The sequence below is a fragment of the Sarcophilus harrisii genome, chromosome 1 (genome assembly GCF_902635505.1).
Source record: "Sarcophilus harrisii chromosome 1, mSarHar1.11, whole genome shotgun sequence".
In the NCBI taxonomy this organism is placed as follows: Eukaryota; Metazoa; Chordata; class Mammalia; order Dasyuromorphia; family Dasyuridae; genus Sarcophilus; species Sarcophilus harrisii.
The window spans coordinates 547,048,270-547,070,474 of NC_045426.1; the positions used below are offsets into that span (position 1 = coordinate 547,048,270).

At 36.7% G+C, this 22,205-nt stretch overlaps 1 long non-coding RNA gene across 2 annotated transcripts in view; it reads left to right on the forward strand.

Annotated features, from left to right (window-relative positions):
- The window catches only part of LOC116420638, a 99,589-nt gene that overhangs the window by 12,546 nt on the left and 64,838 nt on the right, over positions 1-22,205 (forward strand). For both annotated transcript variants that reach the window (XR_004231017.1, XR_004231016.1), the window contains exons 2-3: positions 3,805-3,896; positions 8,061-8,128. This is a non-coding gene — a long non-coding RNA (uncharacterized LOC116420638). The remainder of the gene's footprint in view (positions 1-3,804; positions 3,897-8,060; positions 8,129-22,205) is intronic.

Genomic DNA, 22,205 nt, shown 5'->3' on the forward strand with positions numbered 1-22,205 from the left:
GACCTTCTCCACTCCACTCCCCAAAGTCCTGAGTGCATCTCAATTATGGATATTGCTAACAAGATAGCTCAAGTCTGTCTCTTTCCTAACTCCTCTCATCTCAGATCAGATTAAGGAAAGAGAAAGCTAAGGAAGTATAGGGAAACTCACATGCTGTCTCACCTGTAGAAATAGGAGAAACAGCAATAGCCTGGGGAACCCCATACAACCTTGCCCAAACACTTCTACAAACCAGTTTGGGGGGAGTTGGGATAAAGCCCAATGGTCAGCATTTCCCTACTCCTGACACTTGAAAATATTATCAAAGGAAGATTCTGGCACCAGCCACTCCATCCTTCAGCAAGTTCTGTCTAGCAACTGCCTAGGAAAGAATCTGGGTATTACTGGCAGCACCCAGCATGGCAGTGTGTGGTGAGAAAGCCATTCAGCCTCTGTATCTGGTGAGCCCACCATTCTTTGTTTCAGTTGTGGAAATGTATTAGCTATATAATTTATAGTAAATTATTTTATCCCTGCAGTCTTCTGATTTGTAAAGAGAAATGATAATTGTTGTTGTGAAGATCACATGATTGCAAAAGTGCTTAGCATAAAACATGCTATATGAATGTTAACTGTTTTATTAGGTATAATTGTTTCATATTTGAGAACTATGAGGTTTTTTTTTTTAGATGTGACCAACAGATAAATGATTTCTATGTGTGTGTAAAGTAATTTGGAAATTTGTTTGAGATATGATAGGAAAAGCAATCTTAAAGAAGATCTAATTAAAGCTGACTAACAGGATATGTAAATTGTAATCTATTTGTACTGATAGTGTTAACAGAATAGTTTGGGAACTTTAGGAAACAGAAAAGCAGTTTGCTACTACTTTAAAAACTCTGGCTATAAACAGCTTGCTTTTGCGTTATCTAGAGTCAGACTTCTGAGGGCCCTGGTCAGTAAAAACTGGCGCCTTAACCCTTTTTCTGGCTCACAAAAGAGAAATTATTTGCATGAATTGGAAAATTGTCTTGTTTATTCCCTAATACAAAAGGGAAATATTTAAGGGAATAGAAATTACAGCTACAACTATTGGCTATTAGGAAAATTCTAAAATTGTTAACTAAGTTATTTGGAGTTATTGCTATCATGTTAAACCTAAAATTGGTAACTACTGTGTGTAGAGCAAGAAGGATGAAGTGAAAGCCTTATCAGTTCACCTCTAAGTATATAGTGTGCAACACCTACGCCTGCCCCCCTCCACTCTCACAAAGTGGGGAGAACTATCAAACAGCCAAGCCCATGAAAACATAAGAATAGTTAGGATGGGCAACAGCAAGCTCAGCCCCTTCTCTGGGGTCTCTGTCAATTACCCTTAATTTGTAAGCTTGCCAGTTTTCTTCAGCCCTGAGAATGAGTCTTTTTAGGATTTGTAGTTTCTAAACAAGGAATGTGTTTACTAAGAATCTATAAGCTTATATAATGATTGATCCTTTGCACCAGGATAAGTTTGAACATATAAAACAAGTTAAACAAAAATCTCATGTGTATAAGTCCTGGTAAACTTTTAAAATAATGTATCTAGTCCTAAACTGCAATTAGTAAAATTTGTTATCAGAGATTAAAATCTCTTGGGACTGTAGCAGATAATTTTTTGAGCTTTTAATTTGATCACCTGATCATTAAGTCAGTAACACAACATTCCAGAAAAATGCCATAAATTACTCAGAGGAATGCCTTCCTGAATTATTATAGATGGACATCTTATCTGGGCAAGAGCTGGGAGGACAGCCTTAGCCTCTGCTTAAGATGGGTCCTTCTGACACAGTTTCCCAGCTCTGTTTCTTTGTTTCCCATATGATTATTCCTGAGTCTGGCTACAAAGTGAGATTATTACTGCATGATCAGTAAGGATGCTTTATTCTGTCATGTATGTGCTCTCAAGCAGAAGCCTGAAGGACCTGTTTTGATGCTATTATAATCATGTCCCTGCTTTTTTCTTTTATAGCAAACTTCTATAATCAGAGCAAATGATCAGTAGAAGCCATGAGCCCAGGATAAGTATCACAGGTGACATAATGGTTTTCTCCCTTAGATCTTAAAAATGCTTTCTTTTGCATATCCTTGTATAAAGATTCACAGTTTCTTTTTGCCCTTAAAGAAGCAAATCCAGGGAAACATAATCCCCAACAATGAACATGGATCATCAAGTCCATAACATGGAAGTAGCTCAGGGCTTCTGTGACAGCCCCCACATATTTGGCAGGCACTGGCTCTCTAGTATGTAGATGATATCTTGAACTGCATCCCCAATCCAAAGAGGCTTCTCTGACTGTAGCCATACAAACCCCTAACTTTCATCCTCCTTTCCCCCCACCCAGGGGTATGAAGTTTCTTTATTTAAAGGCCCACAAAACCTAGTAGTCTGTTAAGATCCTGAAAGCTAAATTAATCTCTTGCCCTGGCTTTAGTCTTGCCTAAATAAAGCCTTTTACAATCTGCATTGATGGAAGGCCAGGTCCTTGGAATCTCGACTCATTTAAGGTCTCTGAAACCCTATCCCAGATCCTTTGCTTACTTCTCAAAGGAACTTTGTGTTTTCGGGGTGACCCTCATATTTTGGAGCAGTGGCTGCCACAGCCTTTCTAATTGAGGAAGCCTCTAAGCTCACCATTGGATGTTCTAACTCCCCATTGGGTTCACAGCATTTTGGAAGCTAAAAGTTATCAGTGGCTTGCTAGTGGGAGGCTTACCAGATAGTAGGCTCTCCTGCTCTCTGGGTGTGTCACAATCTTAACCTTCCTACTCTTCTCCCTGACAACACTCTGTTGGGTGACATTATTCATTATGGTGAGGAAATTTTAGATTCTGTCTATTCCAGCCAACCTGATTTGAAGGACATTCCTCTTGACAACCCAAATGGTGAATGGTTTACAGATGGGTCCAGTTTTCTTGAAAATGGGGAAAGAAGGAATAAACCTCCTGTGGTGACCCTCAATAGCACCTTGGAGGCTAAGCCATTCCCCCTCTGGGACTTCTGCCCAGAAAGCTGAACTCATTGCCCTAACCAGAGCTTTGGAACTGGGGAAGGGGATGAGAGTGAAAATCTATACAGACTCCAAATATGCTTTTCATATTTTATATGCTCATGGGGCCATATGGAAAGAAAGGGAACTTTTGATAGCAAAAAAAAAATGTCCTATTAAATATGAAAGGGAAATTCTACAACTATTGCAAGCTGTCCACAAACCTAGAAAAGTTTCTGTTATGTTTTGTAAAGGATACCAGAAAGAAGATTCACTTCAGGCTGAGGAAACAGGCTTCCAGATTCAGCTGCCTGTGTTGCTGCCCATTTGCCCCTGACCATGGCACTTTAAATTCCCCAGCATCCTGGCTCTCCTTCTCCTTCTTTTCTTTTCTCCTTCTCATGCTTTCAAACACCCCCAGGCCAGTTTCTAATCCCAGAGGCAAGCCAGTGGGAACTTCTTTTTTGGCCTGCCCTGGTCTTTGCAGAGTGAAAATGGCCCAGCCTTCACTTCTCAAATAACCCAAAAGGTGGCTGAGGCACTTAAGATTACTTATCATCTCCATTCAGCCTGGAGTTTTCATTCTTCTGGGAAGGTGGAGAAAATGAATCATACCCTCAAGCAAATCCTTATTAAACTATGCCTGGAGACTCCAGAGAATCCGGTAAAGAATCTCCCATTAGGAAGGACCATGTAAGGTCATTATGACGACTCAACCTTCAGTCAAAGGAAACCTTCCCCAGTTGAACTCATGTTTCTAAAATTAAAAGAGCAACTCCTGTTACTTCTTCTCCCTCAGACACTCCTGAATATTCCTGTGAAACCATAGAGGACCTGGAACTGCTCTTCTTCAGGACTCCTGGAAACACTAGAAATACTGGTTAGAGAAAGGTGAATTTGTCTGTGTCTTTCTCTTCCTTATTCTAGCTTTCTTTATTTTTTGTTATTTTCCACTTTTTCCAGGTGTATCTTTAACAACACTTCAAGGATGAGAGCTTTGCTCCTAGTATTTTCTCTCCAGCTTTCTTGGTGTCACTCTGTGGGCCCCTGCCAGTGGGGAGATAACTCCATAGTCTTTAGTCAGGGTAGGGAACTCCATGGGCAATGGGGGATTTCAGAATTGTTGGGTGGACCCTCAGCATCCTCAAGACAACCTTCATATGGGACCTGATGCATTTTTGCAAAGGCCCCATTCCCAAATGTCACCATCTCCACCCTAGATACCACCTCATTTGTACTAGATACCCCTTTTCTCTCCCCCAACCCCGCCCAGGGGAATAACTTTAATCTATTTTCTTTCCAGAAAGGATCTCTTATTCATATAACAATTGATTCCAAAATCATTCTGGCAAACTCACTCATAATGCTTCTACACCACCTTCCTTGAAACTTCTTCATAACTTCCTAACATTCCTATTGGTAGATTTGTTTCCTCCAGACTCCATGCTATGAATTTCCAACTATCTGTTCACCTTGAATACCATAGTTAACCAGTTCTGACACTGCACCTCTCTGAATGCTGCTGCTGCCACCATCTTCAAGTCACGTGCCTCCCTCCTCAGTCTGAACCTCAGTAGGCAGGGATAGCTCTATAGCCTTATCAGCATAAAGCAGCTCCAGAAGATGAGATCTCTATCTCTTTGTCCCAAATGAATTTGGGGTACAAACTGCTTGAGAGGGGAAACGGTGAAATATAGCTTCTAAGGGAGATAGCAATAATTTTAAGGTCCTCTGACTTAGGGAGCTTTTGTTCTAACAGTCTGCCAGTGATTCTAAATCTTCTAGCTTTGTGATCCTGAGAATGCTATTGTTCTGTCAATGATTGTAAAGTCTTCTGGCCCAGGAATATAATAATATTTCTTCCCTTAAACTTTAGGGAAGATATATTAGTGATCCTGAGATTCTCTAACCTTAGGATAGTATTGTTCTAACAAGTCTTGTCTGTCAATGATTCTAGTCTTTTGGCTTTGGTCTGGTGGTCAGTGATAACCAAATTTCTGAGACTACTTATCAGTTCTATGTCTAGACCATAAAATTAGCATATCAATGACATGAACTGGATAAATTTGTCTCCTTGCTCCTGGTTCTTTGCTAAATTCTCTCGGAATTCAGACCACTTCAATTGGTGTTACAATTACAATAAACTTTGCCTCTTGACTTGGATATGGTTTCAAGCCTGCAAATTTTTTTGAGTCATTTTGTGACACCAGTCTGTGACCCCAACCTTTTGAGGTCTCTTCCCAACCTCAATACTACTATGTGCCAAGCTCTTTGTAAGTGCTGGGTACACAAATTAAAAAAAATTAAATAGATCTGATCCTCAAAGAGCTAATATTCTATCAAAGGCACTTATGCGCTATTTTTCCTGGTGTGATTTAGGGAGTGCAATTTTGGCATTAGATGATGTTGAGAGTGATGTAGGCACCAAATATTGGAGTTAGGTCATGTGAAGGATTCATAATGGCCATTCTCTTTGGCAAAAGTTAGATTGAATTTCATTTGATATGTCCTGTGTTTCTTTGGACATTTACCTTAGGGTAATGAATTCCTAATTTTGGGGACTTTGGATTTCAGTAAGCTGCTAAGATTAAGTCATGAATGTTGGCTTTTTAAATGTTTCTTTCAGAATGTGGCTCTGTGTTCCACCAAAGTTCCGATGCCAGCTGTGGAAACTGGGCTGGAAAAATATTTGTTGGTGTGGGAGTATGGAATCCACTTGGGGAGCCCAGTAAGAGAGGCATTCTATGAATTTGCAAGTAGACGAGGACTTTAATATTTATTCCCGGCTGAACCAGCAGCAGTGAAGTCCAATGTTTTATGACGCCTTTCAGTCAAAAATCCCAGAAAGTTTCACAAGTTTCTTTTTATTGCCAATGATGATGCAAAAAATACCTCTCTGTCCAAACTTTGACTATGGATGGAATGGGGAAAGGGGGGGCTGTAGGGACTGAGACTGTGGGTGAAAATGGATATGTGGGATTTTTGATGAGACAGTGTGGAAGAGTCTAAGAATTCATTGATTGGGAGGGTTGGCTTAGGGTCTTTTGTAGATCAGGAAACTGAGTCTGGGTCTAGAGAAGTGAGATGATTTACCTTTAACTAGTTAATAACAGTAGGAACTTAAACCCAAGTCTCTGACTCTTAGTCCATTTAGGATTCTATTATAAATGCTTTAAGGAAAGATAATAGAGACTCTCCCAAGCAAGGGGAAGATTTCCTTTTAATATGCAAATGTGCATTGTGAATCTCTGAAAGAGGTTTAACAGCCCTGCTGTCTGGGGAGGGGCTGAGATGGACCCCAGGTGGCTTGATGAAGCTGGAGGCTAAGTTATGATGAGCTATGAGGGCTTTTTAGAAAACTGATGTTCTAGACAGAAAGATAATGGCAAGAGTGCCCTGGGTACAGAAAATTAAGGATAGGCTGATTGGAAGTAGAAAGTATGAGGGAAAATCACTGGAGAAGAGCTTAATAGGAAGAACTAGAGAGAGTGAAAGAGGAAAAGAAATGGTTATTCAGAGGCTTATACTGGAAAGATTGTAACCAAACTCATTTGAGGTGATTTAGTTCCAAAAGTAATCCTTTATATTCCCAGATTCCCTCCCTTCTATAGAATGACTCTCATACAAGGTGAATCTCTGTACAAATGAATCACTGTTGTGAACAGTAGAAAGGGTGAGGAATCCCTAGTTTCACCACCCTCTTGTAAAACTGAAAATTCCTTTAGAGTCTTCCAAAAGGTTCCTTAATAACTTCCTTAAATAATAATAATTATCTGAGAAATTAAAAGCAAAATTTTCTAATTCCTTATTCTATTTTCACACTATCATACCACCTTGTACCTTCATGTTACTTTTAAATTCCAGATGGAAGTTTGCATTTATTGAGTACTTTAACGTTTGCAATGCATTTTATGAATATTTTTTAATTCTCACAAAATCCCTAGGAGGTAAGTGCTATTTTACAAGTGAGGAAACTAAGGCCGAGGTCTAGTGACTTGCCCAGAGTCACCCAGCTAATAAATATCTGAGGCTACTTTTGAATTCAAATTTATTCTGTTCACTGTTATTACCTAGTGCATCGAATGAGTATTTAGGGGAATTTTGTAATGAAACTTTTTAGGGCTGTGTTTAACCCTGGATGAGATTGATGTTCCATTTTTTCAAATTTAGGCCCACTTTTCAGATGGGACAACTAAGGTACACAAAGATGAAAGGAAGTTTTCAAGGTGACTTTGAGCAAGATTTGTGAATAGTTCCTCTCTCTTGTTACACACTGGGAGTCCTACTGGGCCACTCTTAATTAATTGCTACATTTTCTATGCATCTAAAGAAGAACTGAAATTAATTTTGCTCTAAATTAAACATGTAACAATCATGAAGGATTTTTTTTCCTATTCAGCCTCATACTGAGCTCGTGCTTTAGACATTATAAAGAATGTTGAAATCAAAAGGGTTTTCTTTTCACCTTTTTTGGAATATGGTACAATTTATCTGCATGATTGCATTTTAATTAGTACTCCCTTTGCCTATTTATACTTGCTAAGATATAAAACAAGCCAACCAGATAGAAAGACATTCAGCCAAGGAGTTTGCCACTCAGGAATTATTGGGCATTGTCCTGGGATAAAGTCTTTACCAGATTAAAATAATAGTGGAAACAACTTTTTAAAAATCAATTTCATATGACTGATACCTTACATAAAAAAGATTAAGGCAGTTTATTCAATTGGTGATAATTAGGAAATGTTTCACTAATTTTGGGGACCTTTAAGTATTCTTAAAAGTAAGCCAGCCTATCCTGTGGATTTTTCTTTAATGTTTTTTAAAAAAGAAGTTTTTCTTTTCTTTTCTTTTTTAAATAGGGACATCTTTATTCCAATCCTTATTAGACAGATGATGACCCTGAGCAACCTAAAACCACTTGAGTTTTGGCATGTGGGCTGAGGAAAACAAGTCATCAGAGCTGGCTTGTTTTCAGAGTTTAAAATAGTCTAACTTGATGTCTCCCAAACCGAGTTATGCTGTGGAATGATGGAATATCTTAATTTTGTACAGGAAAGACTACTCCACCCTCTTCTGCCTCAAGAGCAAAGGGTGGAGTGAAGAGGATGCAGTGAGGAAGGGTCAGTATTAACATTTTTGTGTTTTAAGGAAAAAGTTTTTATGGATGGGATAAAATTTTGTGGGGCCTCAGGCTTGGGAAACAATGGACTAAATCATTTTCTAGAGCATCATGAGAAACTAGGAGGCATTCTGCTTCAAGAGAGAACTTGGAATCAAGAAGACTTGAGTTAAAACCAAAGCACAAATATACATAAACATATAAATATATATATATATATGTAAATACAAATAAATAAATGACTGAATGATTTTATATATATATATATATATATATATATATATATATATATATATATTTAGACTAGTTCTGAGACCCTGGCCAAGTTATTTAATTGTCTTCAAGTAACTTTGCTCATTTATAAAATGTAGATGACATTAGTACTATTTACTTTATAGGAATGTTGTGAAGATCAAATGAGAGCACATGTAAAGCACTTTGCAAGCATCAATACATTACATTTGTTTAGTCATTTCCATCATGTACGACTCTTTGTGATCCCATTTGGTGGTTTTCTTGGCAAAGATATTTAAGTAGTTTGCCATTCCTTCTTCAACTCATTTTACAGATGAGAAAGCTAAGGCAAACAGAGTTAAGGGACTTGCCCAGAGTCACACAGCTAATAAGTATTTGAAGTGTTTGAATTCAAGAAGATGAGTCTTCTTGACTCCAGACCTGGCACTCTATTCACTGCACCACTGCCCAAAGAATTATATAAATGTTTACATAGACAATAGGAATATAAATATAAAATTCCTATAATTTTCTCCTTGGGACAAATATCAGACCCTTACCCTGATTTTTCTTATTAGTGCTTAGCAGTGCTTGACACATGATAAGTGATTAATAAATGTTTACTGTGTGAGAAATGGATGGCATCTGGTTTCCATAGTTATGAAAAGTAAATTGGAGAAATAAAACAAATTAGAAAACTGAAACCCCCAAGGGCATCAAGGATGAAAGTTATCTTCCCCCAAAGAATGTAAGCTCCTTAGGGGCAGGGACTGGCTATGTCATAAGAGGTGGAGATTCATGTCATGTAACTTCTGTAATATCCAATTAATGAGGAATCAGGGAAGGAAATTGTGCTTCCGGATAGGAAATAAAAATGCTGCCTTTGAAGCTTCAAAGGTGTGTCTATTAACCTAGGCACTCATTCTTGCAAAAATTTAAAAATAAATCTTTGCTGCATTCATCAATGAGTCAGTGAAGTTCTTGGTGAGATATTTTGTTTTCTACAAATGGGGGCTATGTCTGGAATCCAGGCATTATGAGTTGTGGGTGGCCCTGTTGAAGCATGAGGAGACAAGTCCTGTGGATAGTTGATTTCAATAGCCTTGTGACTTGGCTCCAGCATCCCCCACTTCTAGACTGTCCAAGATCCTAGGACCATGTTGATAAGGAAAGTCACTGATAAATCTAGGAAAATTCGGGAGGGAAAAAGGCAAGTCTGTGCACAGACCAATGGTTAAGAACATGGATTATCTAGTATTGCCTTTGGTTGCTGAGGCCATCTTACTGGGTCTGAGGTGTCAGACAAATTGGTAAGAGAGAGAATTTAATGGCATCAAGGAGTGGGAACTCAAGGGACATACCTCTCATATACTCCTGAAGAGGGGGATGTCAGGAAATCTAGGGTTGAGTAAATATTAGTAATCTGGGAACACAGGAGTGTGGAGATTTCCATGATGGAGTGCAGGAAGGGTCTGCCCAAGAGATATTTACAAGAAACTCTAGTAAAGAAACACTGGAGCTCTGGAAGAGAAGAGGTTCTCCAGGAAGTGGGGAAGGCACAACTTTGTACTAGTCAGAAAGAAAAGGAATTTAAAAGCAGTTTATGTTTGAGTTTGAGTGAGTTGAGCAGTTTGAGTGTGAGTCTGTTTTTCTACTATGTTTCTCTCAGTCAGTTGAATTACAAAAGGAAAAAATCTGGCCCTTTTAGGATTTAAAAACACTTGTTTGGTATCTCTGTTTTAAGTCTGTGTTTGTCTATTAGGCACCTTGATTCAATCTAACCTGAATTTTTCTTAAATTAAGCTTTCAAGTTTCTCTCCCTAAAGGGTACTGGGAAGAACCAGGGCCACTGCATATGGACTTATATCCAGTCCAGCCTCTTCAAAGAATGTTCTCTTAGATTTGTTTTCCTCTAGGCTTTGAGCAATTCACTTTCAAATGACCAACACTAGACAGCTGTATTGACCAGCTTCAGTAATCTGACTCAACAACTGAATCTTTAATCAGTTCAAGCTTCTCCAAATAGGATGACCTAGCTCAATGCCTATTCTTATCAGGAAGTAGTTTTAAAAGGTGATATCATTTCTCCTCGCCCCCCAAAACTTTGTTCCTCTTTGGTTTGGGAATGAACTGGAAGTAGTTGGTAAATGGACTCCAAACTACCCAGTATCTGAGTGGGTAACTTGTAAGGAGTTCATCCATCCTGTGAAGGGGGAAGGTTATATAGAATTAATGCTACTTTACTACTACAGTAGTATTTGAGACTTAGCATGGGGATATCATTTAGGTTAATATTACTGAGAAAGATATCTCACAAACAGTTCAGTTTGATGCTTGTCAAATTACAGAATTGTAAAGGCTTGACTAGCCATAGACAAGTGGATACAATAAATATTTGTGTCCTAATAGAGAAAGAGGATTTTACGGAACCGACTGTCCAATTTGGAGTAATGTTTGGTTCTCTATAAGGGCTGGACATTTAGAAAATGCAGATTAAAGAGTAAATTTGGAATAGATGTAATAGGTATAGATCTCTTAAGAAGATATAGAATCAACTCAAGGACTTAAGGCAAGTGATAGACACCAATGACTGGGTAGAATTGGTAAAGTATTTTGTAAAGTCTGAACAAAAAGCAATTTCTATGTTTATGCTATGGGTTGCCCCATACCCATATGATATTAATCCCTTTGGGTATGGAAAAACATGAGAGTGAATTCCTCCTGTTCCCAAATAACATTCTCAGGGAGAATTTCAATGCTTTGTTCTACCTTTCTTTTCAGTGAGGGAATAAAAAGGCTATACTAGCCTCTTGGTTCTGGAGAACAATCATTTTGTCTATCATGGCTGGGTGAAAGATTCCAAAATCTAGGGATTGTGGTGGCATGTAAGTTTGGAATACAACTGAGGGTAGCTCTGGCAATTTCTTAGGAAAGAGTATATCCCAAGCAATCCTTGGGTGGTATTGTAAAGGCAGCAGTTTTAAACATGGTTTGCTTGGGAATTGAGTGGACATCTGTGCACTGATCCAATTGGCTATTCCTCTTACCCTGGCATTTGAATTTAAGGCTAGAAATCTAGTTCTGGGTTTAGTCATTCCTAGTCTGATGAATAAATATTATTGGATAAGTAGCATTAGAGAGGCAGTGAAGGGAATAGCAGAGTAGTTAGATGTATTTAACAGAATGGCATGAGAAAATAGAATGACTCAAGAAAGGTTATTGGACAGAAGGAGAAAAGGTGTAACAATTGCAGATAGTTTAACTCCTAGTACAGCCCTGTCAGAAGAATTAGCAAAGAATTAAATGATTAATTATCCATCCTGTATAGAGAGATTGGTGCAGGGGTTAATAGACTTTTATGAAGTGGGATATAAAAAATATTAGCCAAATGTGAGGGGTTAGAAAAGGATGTGGAAACCAAATTATTAAAAAAAGAAGAAAAAGAGGGAAATTATGAAAAATGGATGGGCATTTATTTGATTTCCACAGTTATGAAAATTAAATTGGAAAAACAAAACTTAAATTAGAAAACTGAAAACCCTGAGGATGTCAAAGAATAATCAAGGATGGAAGTTATATTTCCTCAAAAGAATGTAAGCTCCTTGGGGACAGGGACTGACTTTTTTAATCAGAGGTGGTTGCCTGAGATTTGAATGTAAGCTTCTTTAGGGCAGGAACTGGTTATGTAATGTGGGGTGGAGATTCATGTCATGTAACTTTTGTAATATCCAATTAATGGGGAATCAGAGGAGGGATTTATGTTTTAGGACAGGAAATAAAAATGTTGTCTTTGGAGTTTCGAAGGTGTGTCTACTAATCTAAGCACCCATTCTTGCAAAATTTAAAATAAATCTTTACTGAATTCATCAGTGAGTCAGTGAAGTTCTTGGTAAGATATTGTTTCTTATATTGATTGATTGATTAGAATGTGAGTTTGTTGTGAGCAGGGACTGTTTTTGACTTTTTTTGTATTTCTAGTACTTGACACAATGCCTGGCACATAGAAAATGACTAATCCTTGTTGACTTAATGACTGCCCCTGAGCATATACATGAAGTTCCTGCTTAGTTGAATTTAAGGTTTTCTTTTTGGCTGGGGGAATAGGGGCGGCATAGAATAAGAAGGATTAGTCATCCGATGATTTCCTATTTTAACCAATTCTTGCCAAGTGCTAAACTATGTTTCTTGTAAAGGACTGAAAATTTTGTCAGAATCTTCTAATTCTTCAGGCATCCTCTGAATTTATCATTCTGAAACAATGCTTTGGTTACCCTGTCCTAGTTAAAGATTAGTCTTTGCCCTACTCCACAAAATACACAGGTCATTACAGCTGCTATAAATCCATAGTGTGAGGAGTATGAGAAGTTAGGTTTCCACAGACATCAAAACAGGATAAAAGGAGAGGTGAAGTATCTTGTTAAGATATTTCCAACCAATCACCATGTGAGTTGAGGAATTGGCTAAAGAACAAAGTTCCACATTCAGTCTCCATAGTTCACATCCATCTCTCTGGATGCAGATGACTTTCCATCACAAATCTATCGGCATTTCCTTGAATCACCTCATTGTTGAAAAGAGTCAAGTCCATCACAGTTGATCATCACACAAATGTTTCTTATGAGAAAACTAGTTGGATAAAAATAGTGACAGTAGTTTGAATCTTTGCTCCACTATTTTCTAATCACATTGAAGTCAATAAACATTTTTTAAGTACCTACTATAAGTAAGGCATGGAGCTAAAGATATAAAAAGTAAAACAATACAGTTTCTGACCTCAAGTAACTTAGACTCTACTAGGAAGGGATTCAACCTATATATATCTATATCTATATCTATATATATATGTTTATATATATATATATATATATATATATATTTATATATATATATATATATAAAATCAGGTGAGTAGAGTTTCTTTTTCCATTTCACAAATTCTGTTTTTCAGGGAGTTGTTTGTTTGTTTGTTTGTTTGTTTTTTTTTCATTTTGTCAAATCTATTTTATAAGGAGTTATATGCTTTTTCCATTTCACTAAGTCTATTTTGTAAAGAGTTTTAGTCAGATGATTTCTGTTTCCTTTTCCAAATCCTCTTGCAAAGTTCTCATTTCCTTTCTCCATTTTTCTTATAGCTCCTTTTTAAGATCCTTTTTGAATTCTTTCAAGAGAGCCTTGTGAAATGAGGACCAATTTATATCACCTTTTGGGGCTTCATCTGGAGATGATCTGCTTTTAGCATCCTCAGAGTTTGAAATCTGTTTTTCTCTTTCTCCATAAAAACTATCTATGGTCAGAGTTCTTTGTTTTTTTGCTCCTTTTTTTTAAAGTTGAGGTCTGCTTTTAGGGTAAAGGGGAGTTTACCCAAGCTTCCTCTACAGGTGACAGTGGGTCAGTGCTGACTAACTTCAAGTGCTAGGTGGGCATGGCCAGGTCCCCCCCAGTATTAGATATTCTGGTGTTTAGGGGCTCACTATTTTTGTGTTGGATGTCTTATAACTAGTTTGCTGATCTACTGGCTTGCAACTAGGACAGAGTAGCCAATGCTTCTGTAGATTTTTTATGGTAGATTTTCCAGCACATGTAGCCCACACCACCCTGGGACTGTGTGCAGATTGAACTCAGAGTCTGGGCTTAGCTTGTCTTCCTCCATGACAACTGAAACACACCTTTTCTGGAGATCTTCTAAATTATCTTCTGCTGGAAATTTGTTACACTCCCAATATTTGTGGGTTCAAAAACTAGTTCAGAGGCTGAATTTGCTTTTAGTTTGAGGGATATGGGGAGAGCTCAGAAAAAGACACGACCCCTCTCCGCCATCTTGTCTCTGCTTCTAGAGTTTGAAAGTAGAGTTTGTCATGGAATAAAAGATTCCATGCATAAAATATAGATAAGACTTATGATAGCTACCTTATATGGTCATTGCATTTTCTATCACCATTGCATGGTGGATGGCATTTTCTATCACATCTTTTGGAATTTTCTTGAATCACTTCATTGTTGAAAAGAGCCAAGTCCATCACATTTGCTCACTACAAATCTTGTTACTATGTACAATGTTCTCTTGGTTCTGCTCACTTCATTTAGCATCAGATCTGCAAATTGTAGTATTTATTATATAAGCTTTCCTAAAGAAGAAATTTATTGCTTTCTATTTTGAGTTCTCTTTATGTTTGCTGTGCACATGATAACTTTTTTTTCTATTTTCTATTTAAATTTTAAATAAGTAATAATAATAATGAAAAGAATGAATGGTTCAAAATGTGTCATACTAATACCAGCAATTAGGCCAAAAATGAAGACTGATCTATCGATTAACATTGTACTATGTAGAAAGATGGGTACAGCTTTGGAACTGAATTTCAAGTTAGGGGATCTGTGTTCAAATCCCTTCTCTGCCACACCTGGTTACCTCTGGCAACTTGTGAAATCTATGTCACTTCTCTTGGATTTGATTTCCTCATCTACAAATTGAAGGGGTTGAATAAGATCAGTGCTATAATTCTTTGCAGCTTCAAATCTTTGATCCTATAAATATTTTAATTAAAAAAAAGACATGAGCTATACTGGAACAAACTATAATAATAGACTAAGTCTTAACTAATATATCAAACAGTTATTTATTTGACTTAAATAGGAATTCATTTTCAGGGAATTAAGTGTTAGAAACATTGCTTTTGAGGCAATTAGTTGATTTCACCAACAAAAGAGAAATCAGAACTATGTCTTGACAGAAGAGTATAGGAAATCTCAATATTGGTGGGTAGGGAATTTTTATACACATGTATGACTTGGACATTTTATATAATCTAGGATCTGGAATGCTTTGGCATCTGTTTAGAATAGGTACATCATGTAACACGTAACAGGAGATTTCTAGCTGAGCAGTAGATTAAACAATTGCATTCAGTATAGCAAATATTTATTGCAAACTTGCTATGTGGGAGTTATCACGATAAGGTAAGGAGATTTCAGATGATGTTAGTCTGCCTGGTGAACACCTCTTTTTTTTTTTTTTTAAATTAAGTTAAGATGTAGGCCACAGAAGAATAAATTAACAATTATGAGGTGGCCACAGTGTCCTTGGCACTGTATAGATTATACAAAAAGACTTGACCTTTGCACTCTTAATTGCCAAGCAATGCACCACCAGCTAAATAGCTGACATGGTTGCTTATGGGCCTCCCAGTTGATGGCTTGCTTGTCCACCCCCCTACCCTCATCAAATTCCTCATGAAAAAAGCCAAAATAGAATCACAAACAAAACACAGCAAAATAAAACAAAGCAAAACCACAAGGACAACAGTCCCAAGTCTTTGTCCAGCCTGGGACTCTTCTCTGTTTTTATTAACAAATGACACTGAAAGGATTGACGTCCTGCCCTTTCACATTAAACCCCACTGAGCCTTCTTTCTGGCAAACAAACCACTGGCAGCTTTTGTGTAACTCTTCCCCTCCCCCATTTGTTTGAAGTTCAGAAAGTACCCCAAACTGCTGCAGCTATCATTCTGAAAGAATAAAGCCATCACAATGGCCAGAGGATTATCAAAAAACAGCAGCTTTTCGTGGTTCTGGCCTGAAGTCATAGAGTCTCAAGGTAGCTGAAGCTCCCATCCCTAGAATGTGGGCTTTTCTACTTTTATTGCTGATGATTATTATCTGCTGGCCACTTTAAGATAAGGCAAGCTCCCCTAGGTTTAATCTTGGTGGAAATAGTGGTGCTTGTGATGTATTCTCATAATATCCTGACCAATCCTTGTTCCTCTTTTCTTTATCTTGGTATAGAACAGAGGTGCTGTTTCTCTACAACAGTCACTGGTCCTTTATTCTGATGAAATCTATAAATATACCTTGCAGAGTATAAGCACGGTAACTGTTGTCCTGGAGATAGTATTCAGGGGAAAAAACTTGAATGGACTGGGTGGATATAGGTTCAAGATGTGAGCACAAGACTGCTCTGTAAGGATGTAGTAAATATTTCTCATTCTATTCCTTCTTCTTCCCTCTCTTTGAGACAAATTCACACAAAGCATGTTCTAAGTGCAAAGTGTCTTGGATTGTGAGTCAGAGGTTCAAATACCATTACTTGCATAATTTCATTATTCAATCCTATTGTTTTTTATCTTTATAGTTGAAGAAATTTATATCTGCAGCTCCATCATAGGAGGTTCTTAAGGAATGTTTAGTGAGTTGAATGTGGCTAGAAAATAGTGGAACAGGAATATAAACTCATGTCTTCTGTCCCCCAACTGCTCACCTTTCCCCACAAAACCTGTTTCTTCATAATTAAATTATTTTGTAAGTAGAGGGTTGGATTAAGTAGAATTTAAATTGACTTCCAGGTCTGCTTTTTCCTGGTTAAAGGTGGATTCCTCTTCCTCCCCCCATCATCCCCTGCACTGAAACAAGAACTATTGTCTTTCCAATATTATCATATATATGATTCTAATAGAATATTATTGTGTTATAAGAAATGACAAGCAGGATGATTTCAGAAAGACGTGGACTGATAGCAAAGTTAAGTGAACAAAGCCAGGAGAATATGCTACACGGTAACAGCAATATTGTACAATGAAAAACTGTGAATAGCTTCATTATTCTCAGTTATACAATGACCCAAGATAATCTCCAAAAGTACAAGATAAAAAATTTTATCTGCTTCCAGAGAAAGAACTGATATTGTCTGAATACAGACTGAAGCATGCTATTTTTCATTTTCTTTCTTTCTTTATTCTTGGTCTTTCTTTTTATATTTGTCTTCTTGAACAAAATGATTAATATGGAAATGTGTTAAATTATTAAACACAAATAGCCTAAATCATATCATTTGAGTGAGAGGAGAAAGGTAGAAGGGAGAGATAAAATTTGAAACTCAAAACTAAAAAAAAAATCCCAATGAATAATAAGAAAAAATTGTTTTCAAATGTAATTGGGGAAAAATATTATTTTCAAAAAAAGAACAGAGATCATAGTGGTCAGAAAATCAAGGGATTCTGTGATAGTTTGCAATAATTTTGGCCATAAATTCCTTCCTTCTTCACAGATCTTGTTCTCCTAATTTGTTTATAAAATCACCCTATATGTCTAAATCATGAACCTATTTCAACCTTATCTTGCTATAGGGTGTTAAATGTTGCTCAGTCCTTAGTTTCTGTCATAGTATTTTCCAGTTTTTCCAGACATTTCTGTTGAATGATTATCTCAGAATTTTTATCCTAGAAGCAGGAGCCTTTGTGTTTATCAAACCCTACATTACTATAGACATTGACTATTGTATCTTGTGAACTTAACCTATTCCATTGATTCACTACTTTATTTCTTATCCTGCGCCAAATGGTTTTGAATATTGCTGCTTTACAATACAGTTTTATGCCTGCTACAGTTAAACCACCTTCATTTGCATTTTTATCAATTCCCTTGAAATTCTTGACCTTTTGTTCTTTCAGATGAATTTTGTTATTATTTTTTCCCTAGCTCTATACAGTAACTTCTTGACAGTTTATTGGTATGGCACTGAATAAGTATATTTAGGTAGAATTGTCATTTTTATTTATTTTTTTAAAAATAGTGTTTTTTTCTTCTATTTACCTTTTTATGCTTTTCTTGAGTTTTATATTTGGAGATCAAGTTTTCTGTTCAGCTCTGGTCTTTTCATCAGAAATGATAGAAAATCCCCTATTTCATTGAATGTCCCTGAATGATAATGCTTAATTTTTTCTGGGTAGTTGATTCTTGGTTGTAGTCTAAGATACTTTGCCTTCCAAAATATCATATTCCAGGCCCCAATTCTTTAATGTGAAAGCGGTTAGGTCTTGGGTAATGTTGATTGTGACTCCTCTATATTTGAATTATTTCTTTGTGGTTACTTGTAGCATTTTTTCTTTTATCTGATAATTCTGGAATTTAGCTACTATATTCCTTGGAGTATTCATTTTGGGGTCTCTTTCAGGAGGTGGTCAGTAGATTCTTTCAATGACTATTTTACCCTCTGGTTCTAAGATATCAGAACAGTTTTCCTTAATGATTTCTTGAAAGGTGTTGTCTGGATTTTTGTTTTTGTTTTTGTTTTTTTATCATGACTTTCAGGTAGTCCAATAATTCTGAGATTATCTCCTTGGATCTATTTTACAGGTAAGTTGTTTTTCCAATGAGGTATTTTACATTTTTAAAATTTTGTTTGACTATTCTTGATGTCTTATTGAATCATTTACTTCTATTTGTCCAACTCTAATTTTTAGTGACTTATTTTCTTCAGTAAACTTTTTATGTCCTTTTGCATTTGACCAATTGTACTTTTAAAAGAGTTGTTTTGTTCAGTGGATTTTATTTTCCATTTCAGCAATTCTATTTTTTAAGGAGTTGTTTTCTTTTTCCATTTCACCAAATTTATTTTTTAAAGTTGTTTTCTTCAGTGTATTCTTCCCCCTCCCCCACCCATTTTACAAAATTATTTTTAAGAAGTTGTTTTATTCAATCAAGCTGTTGGCTTTTTTTTTTTTTCAAATTATCATAACTCTCCTGCATAGCTCATTTCTTTTACTATTTTTTTCTTCTATCCCTCTTCTAATATTCTTTTGGAACTCTTCCAAGAGAGCCCTTTGAGCTGGAGACCAGTTCATAACCTCCTTTGAGACTTTACTTGAAGATATTTTGTCTTTGCTGTCTTCTTTTGGGTTTGCATTCTGGTCTTTTCTGTCTTCATAGTAGCTCTCTATGATCAGAGCTCTTTTTACTTTTTTTTTCTCATTTTTAAAGGTTGAGATCCTAGAACTTAGAGGAGATTGTCCCAAGTTTCCTCTGCACGGTGATGGAGTATATCACTGTTTGCACTGAGGCCAATGGGTCTGCAGCCTTCCCCACTGTACTAGGTGGCTTAACCAAGTCCCATCTGTTATGCTGGGTTTTTGAGGCTTACAATTTGTCTTCTGTGTTTGTGCTAATGGTCTCACAGCTGGTCTACTGATTCACTGGCCTTCTGAACCAGGACAGCATAGTCAACACTGTTGTATTTTGATCAAGAGCCTCCTGCTAGATTTCTCACGTCAGGCTTTCCTCACTGGACCTCCCCACACTGAGTCTGTACTGCGCCACATACACCCCTGTCCAACTGAGAAAGACCTTTCCTAAAGTTCTTCCAAAATATCTTAGGTTAGAAAATTATTATACTCTAAACGTTTGTGGGGTCTGTCACTCTAAAATCCATTCAGAGGCTTGATGTAGTATTGATTCTGAGGGAAGCCCGAAAGAGTTTAGGCAATGTCTTCTTTTTTCTTTGTTATCTTGGTTCCATTCCCCCCAAAATCAGCATCCTTAAAGTATATTAGTTTATCATCCTCTTAAAATATGCTCCATATCTTATCCTCTCTTTTTCATTCATTCAACCACATTTAATATCAATTTATTGTGTATGGGGAGCACTATGTGAGATAGTGGTCAATGTACTGATATTTAACCTTATACTCATGCCAGAGGGGTATGACTTAATGCACAAATATGTTGCAATTATAATGTAAAATGGCAGTTAGGTGGTATGATGAATAGAGTGCCTGGAGTCAGGAAGACTCATTTTTCCCCGAGTTCATATCTGACCTCAGTTACATATTAGTTGTATGACACTGGGCAAATAATTTAATCCTGTTTTCCTCAATTTCCTCATTTGCAAAATGAGCTGGAGAAAGAAATGACAAACCAATCCACTCTTTTTGCTAAGAAAATCCCAAAAGAGATCATGAAAGTTGAATATGACTAAAATGACTGACCAACAAAAAATAATACAACATAGAAAACACTTTGAATACAATATGGGAAGCTACAAAAGATCTGTGATGGATCACATTGTCTCTGGGCACTTTTGAGAGGGATGTTCCACTTCACTTTTTTGGAATGATAAAATCCCTCATCTATTTCTCTGTTGGTTTCCTTTGCTCTAGGAGTAAGGGAGAACACTAATAATCAGTGATTAGGTAGGAATGTGGGCAGAATGCCCAAAAGTCTGCCATGTGGTCAGGAGGCTTCCTGGTTGATTAAGAGTGAGCTGGGGATTATAGAATTTATAAATGTTCTCTATCCCAATTGCTCAGGTGGGTGACTCCCAGTTAGGTAGGGTGTTACAGGATGAAAGCAGCCATTGTTTTCTAGAAGCCATGACAGAGCCAGCTATTTCATGACTAGAGAGAATAATGGGCAAAATCAAACCTGAGAAATTGTAAAATAGCTTTGAACTCAAGTGCTATCCAGTCTATGATGAACTAATTTTTTTATTCATACTTCTAATTATCTTATCCTGGTGTATTATTTCAGCATTTGTATAATCTCTCTTCCCTTGTAAACAAACCCTAGAAATCCATTCTTGTGGTCTGGAATGTGTAGTAGCAGGGAGTTGAAGGGTAATAAAAAGCTGATGTCAAAATTGCATCCAGTTCTAGTGTCAGGGGAAGGGATAAAAGTCATTTGGAGTCAGATGAGACAGATTTCTGAAACTAGCAAGTCAAATAATCTCAAAAATTTAAAGCAGGCTGTTGCATCATTTCCCCTTTATTTCCAAATCAAGCTACTATGCTGTGTACATAAATGCCTAACTCCTTTTTATTTTTTGTCTTCCAGCATTAGAAAACAAGCTTCTTGAAGTCAAGAACTGTTTTGCACCATCCTCTTTCTCCTCCTCCTCCTTTTCCTTTTCTTCTTTTTTCTTCTTTTTCCTCATAGAAAGAAATTTAGAAGTACCATCTCAGGAACAATGCTTTTCTGGCATGCTACATGTGCCTTGATCTGAGTGACTTTCTCCCCCACCCTGAGAGTGAATAGGGCTTGGGCATGATCGTAGAGTAGTGTGGTGATTATGTGGAAACTGTGGTTCTGTTCTTTCTTGGTGAATTTTTACTGCCAGAGTTTCTGGTAAAGGCTTCATTTCTAAAATATATAGAGAACTAAGTCAAATTTATAAGAATATGAGTCAATCCCTAATTGATAAAGTGTCAAAGGAATATGAATAGGCAATTTTCAGGTAAAGAAATTAAGGCCATCTGTAGTCATATGAAAACTCTAGAAAGACTTACATGAACTGATGCTGAGTGAAGTGAGTAGAACCAGAAGAATACTGTACATAGTAATAGCAAGATTATGTGATGATCAACTATGATAGATTTAGCTCTTTTCAGTACAATGATCCAAGACATTTCCAATGGATTTGGAAAAGCAAATGCCATCCACATCCAGAGAGAGAACTATGGAGACTAAATCTGGATCAAAGCATAATATTTTCACCTTTTTTTTTTTTTTTTTTTTGTTGTTTTTTTTTTCTAGGTTTTTCCTTTTTGTTCTGATTTTTTTTTTTTTTACAACATGACTAATATGGAAATATGTTTAAAATGATTGCACATATATAACATACCAGATTGCTTGCTATCTTGGGAAAGGAAGAGTGAAGAAAGGGAGAAAAAAATTTGGAATCCAAAATCTTTAAAAGTGAATGTTGAAAACTATTTTTACACGTAATTGGAAAAAAATATTATTAAATGAAAAAATTGGAGACCAGAAAGACCATTTATTTATTTTAAAGTTAAACTCAGATTTTATTTTCTCAAAGAAACCTTCCTTGATGCTGATAATTATCTTTGGATTTCTCTTAGCATTGTAAGTACATTGCCCTTGTATACATTTGTTAGCTATAATTTATCGTAATTATTTGCTTACCAGAGTAGTTTATAATCTTCTTGAGGGTAGGGACAGTGACTAAATTCATCTCTCCTTTACTGGTTCTTAGCTAATGTGCTAGGTGTTTAGTAAATATTGAGTTAAATGATTAAATAGGTATTTAACAAATATTTGATGTGTTGAAATCAAACAAG